The sequence below is a fragment of the Dasypus novemcinctus genome, chromosome 1 (assembly GCF_030445035.2).
Source record: "Dasypus novemcinctus isolate mDasNov1 chromosome 1, mDasNov1.1.hap2, whole genome shotgun sequence".
NCBI lineage: Eukaryota > Metazoa > Chordata > Mammalia > Cingulata > Dasypodidae > Dasypus > Dasypus novemcinctus.
Window position 1 is genome coordinate 3451779 of NC_080673.1, and position 4777 is coordinate 3456555.

Sequence of the window (4777 nt, forward strand, 5' to 3'; positions counted from 1 at the left end):
ATTCCCCCACATCACACCTCTTCTTCCCTCTTCCTGCTCTCAGCAACTACTGTGACCACTTTCTCCACCTCAATGCTACAATTTCTTCTATTACTAGTCACAATCGTTTTATAGTAGAATATCAGTAAATCCACTCTAGTCCATATTTTATTCCTCCATCCTGAGGACCCTGGCATGGCGATGTCCACTCCACCTCTATATCAAGAGGGGGCTTAGATTCCACAGGGATGCTGGATGCAATTCTCCTGCTTGCAGTTGTAGGCACTCTTGATTCCCTGGTGTAGTGGTTGACCACCTTCACCTCCCTGTTAGTTGACCTGGGTCCCTCATTTACTCTTTTATTTTTTAGATTTATTTTTATTTCTTTCTCCCCTCTTCCCCTCACCCCTTCTATTCTTGTCCGTGGCACCGGGAATCTGTGTCTCTTTATGTTGTGTCATCTTTCTGCGTCAGCTCTCCATGTGTGCAGCGCCACTCCTGGGCAGGCTGAACTTTCTTTCATGCTGGGCAGCTCTCCTTACGGGGCATGCTCCTTGCACATGGGGCTCCCCTACATGGGTGACACCCCTGAATGGCACGGCACTCCTTGTGTACATCAGCACTGCACATGGGTCAGCTCCACACGGGTCAAGGAGGCCCGGGGTTTGAACCGCGGACCTCCCATGTGGTAGGCGGACACTCTATCCATTGAGCCAAGTGTGCTTCCCTCCTCATTTATTCTTTAACAACTTTGAGATATAATTCACATACATACAATTCATCCTTTTAAAGTGTATAATTCAATAACTTTTAGTATATTCACAAAGTTATGTATCCATCATCACAATCAATTTTTGAGTACTTTCATTACCCAAAAAAGAAACCTCACACCCCAAAAAAGAAGCCATCACTCCCCATTCCCCCCAGTCACTGCAACCCTAGACAACCAATATTCTACTTTCTATCTCTATAGATTTGCCTGTTCTGAACATTTCACATACATAGAATCATACAATATGTTGTTTTTTCTAAAACTGGCTTACTTCACTTAACATAAAGTTTATAATCATGTTGTAGCATATATTAGTGCTTCATTCTTTTTTTATTATCAAGTAATATTCCATTGTATGTCTATACTGCCTTTTATTTGTCCATTCATTAGTTAAGGATATTTGGGTTGTTTTCACTTTTTGGCTATTATACATAATGCTACTGTGAACATTCATGTACAAGTTTTTTTTTAAGTGAGTTTAAATGCATTTTTACCTTTAGGCAACATACAAGGCATGTTTTTCTTAAAAAAAAACAATGCTTCTGCTTCAAACAAATCAAGGTTAAAATAAATGAAGAGTGCAACTGGTCATCAGTTCATCTCTCTAGTCCTGGTGTTGTAAGGATGAAAAGCAGTAGTCAGTAATGATGACAGGTGATAGATCGAAGTCATTGCCAAATTTCTTAACATTTCTCCATTTCTAAACCATCCTTGAAGAAAATCATATATGGGGCCACACCATCCTCATGGTAGTCCCGGAGAGCCACTATACCTTCATGTTTTCATCAATAAAGAACTGGTAGTTTTTTAAATTAGCAAGGATGTGCTTGATTTGTTCTGCATCCCCTGTCATAGAAGGTTTTAGTCTTCCTGGTCTCTGTTCTTCAAGTTTTCCTTTGATTGATTTCATGGAATCTTTGATGTAATTCTTATAGGCCTCTTTTGTGAAGCTAGTTTCGTCCAAGCGATGGTTCATGACAGTATCATCAACACCAATGATCATTGAGCTTCTGGTGCTTTCGCCCTTGGGGGCTTTGGGGGTGGCATTTCCACCAATGAACGCGTCATCAGTGTTACCCTCTGTCCTACGACCACCTTCCCTTCCAACTCCAGGCTCAACCCTTCTCATAGCTCCCAGATCTTGTAAATGTCAGAGAACATCTCGTCATGGCTGAGGAGATCCTGGTAGATGGTCTTGGTGGCAGCTGGAAGAAGACAGCGGCTGTGCTTGCTTGGAAGGAGCCTAGAGCTGAGGGCAAAGGGGAATGGCTGGAAAATCTATGTACAAATTTTGACCACACATATGTTTTCAGTTCTCTTGATTGTATGCCTGAGAGTGGACTTGCTGGATCACACAGTAATTCTATTTGTAACTTTTTGAGAAACTGCCAAACTGTTTTCCAAATTGGCTACACCATTTTACACACCAGCAATGTATGTGTGTTCTGACTTCTTCGCATCCATACCAATACTTGTTATCTGACTTTTTGATTCTAGTCATGCTAATGGTGTAAAGTGGTATCCCCTGATGGTTTTGATTTGCATTTCCTTATGTCTAGTCATGTTGAGCTACTTTCCATGTGCTTATTGGTCATTTGTTTATCTTCTTTGGGAAAAATGTCTATTTAGATACTTTGCCCATTTTTTAGTTGGCTTATTTGTCTTTTTAGTATTGAGTTGTGTTTTAGTCTACTAGGCTGCAGAAAGCAACATGCCAGAAGAGTTGGCTTCTACAAGGGGGACGTATTAACTTACAAGCTTACAGTGCTGAGGCCATGAAAATGTCCAAATCACATGACACCTGGTGATGCTTTCTCCCTGAAGACTGGCTGCTGGTGACCCTGGACTTCTCTGTCACATAGCAAGGCATGCAGTGGCGTCTTCTGGGTTCTCCCCTCTCTTCTGGGTTTCATTGCTTTCAGCTTCTGGTTTAGGGGGTCTCTCTCTCTCTCTCTCTCTCTCTCTCTCTCTCTCTCTCTCTCTCTCTCTTCATCCAGTTTATAAACGATGCCAGTAAGAGGATTAAGACTCACCCTGTGCCATGCCTTATTGAACTAAATTGATCAAAAGTCCCACCTACAGTAGATTCACAGGAATGCACCAGCTTTAAGAACATGATTTTCTGGGGGTACATAGAGTCTCAGACTACCACATGTGGTATGACTTATTTGTGTATTCTAGATACAAGTCCCTTATAAGATAAATGATGTACGAAAATTCTCTGCCATTCTGTGGATTGTCTTTTCATTTTCTTGATGATGTCCTTTGATGCACAATTTTTTTTTTATATTCTCCCTTGGTAGATCACTTATTTGTCATCTTTTAAAAAAGTTTTTAATTGAAGTATATCATTCAAACTGAGCATACATAAACAATAAGTAAAAGTTGTGAATTTACAATAATAAAAGTTGTGGATTTACAGAACAAATATGCATATCATCATACAGAGCTCTCATATATCACCCACCAACAACAACTTGCATTGTTGTAAAAACATTTGTTATAAACTATGAAAGAGCATCATCAAAATATTGCTACTTGATAGATACAGGTTATTACCTGTCTTGTCACAATTTACAAAATTGAGCAAGAAAGTGTAAACTATAATCCATGCTTAATGGCAATGGTCCAAAACGTGTTCATCAATTACAACAAATGTACCACACTAATGAAGAATGTTATTAATGTGGGAAAGTGTGGGAGGGCAGGGTGTGGGGCATATGGGAATCCCCTATATTTTTTATGTAACAATTTAAAAATATATATAAAAAAATACTGCTACTAACTATAGCCTATATCTTACATGTGGTGTATTTTCCCCAAACCCACCTGGTTATTAACACCCCGTATTAGTATTAAATATTTGCTATAACTCATGAGAGGATGATCTCATACTTGTCCTGTTACTGCAGTTCATTTTCTACCACTGTGCTAGACAGTCCCATGCTTTGTATAATCCATTCAAAGTATGCACTCAGTAGCTCTTATGTTTGCCACAGAGTTGTACTGTCATCACCTCAGTCAATTTTAGAACATTTTCATCACTCCAAAAAGGAAAAAATCCCATACCCCTTTATACCCTTATTGTTCCTTAGAATTGAAATTTCTTCTTGTCATTGCTGCAAAACTATTACAATTTTACTGTTAGCTATAATGCGTGTTACATTATTGTAATTTTCCCATGTGTCACCATATTCTTAGCACTTTATAAGAGTGTTCTTACATTAATGCTATTAACCACAATCTTCATTGACCACCAAAATCACTGTTATATATTTCCTAGATTATTCTTCAATTGACGTTTACATACACAGATTACCCCTTTTAGCCACAATCACATTTATGCATCAGCAGAGTTAATTATACCCACGATAATGTGTTACTATCAACTCTACTCATTTCCACACTTTCACAATTAAGCTTATTAATAATGCTGCATACACTGAGCATCCGCTCCCAATCTCAATCCATGTTCTATTTCCTGGTAACTTCTAGTCTAGAGTTTACCTCCATGAGTTAAAGTCCCTTATTTAGTTCATATTAGTGAGACCATACAATATTTGTCCTTTTGTGTCTGGCTTATTTCACTCAACATAATATCCTCTAGGTTCATCCATGTAGCCATATGCATCCAGATTTCATTTTTTATAGCTGAATAGTATTCCATTGTATGTATATACATTTTGTTTATCTATTCATTGGTTGATGGACACTTTGGCTGGTTCCATATTTCAGCAATGCACAAACAGTTTTAATTTTGTTGATATCAACAAAATTTATGTTTTTCTTTTATTGCTTGTGCTTTTGTTTCACATCTAAGAAACCATTGCCTAATTTCAGGTCATGAAAATTTACACCTCTGTTTACATGTAAGAGTTTTACACTTTTAGCTTATCTATTTAGGTCCTTGATCCATTTTGAGTGGATTTTTATAAATAATATGAGGTAGAGGTCCAAATTCATTCTTTGGCATGTAAGTATCTTGTCATATAAGCATTTGTTGTAAAGATTGTTCTTTCCCTTATT

At 38.1% G+C, this 4777-nt stretch overlaps 1 pseudogene; it reads right to left on the reverse strand.

The window, feature by feature from the left end:
- Nucleotides 1–1434: 1434 nt before the first annotated feature.
- On the reverse strand, nt 1435–2794 carry LOC131279476 (translationally-controlled tumor protein-like; annotated as a pseudogene).
- Between the last annotated feature and the right edge of the window lie 1983 nt (nt 2795–4777).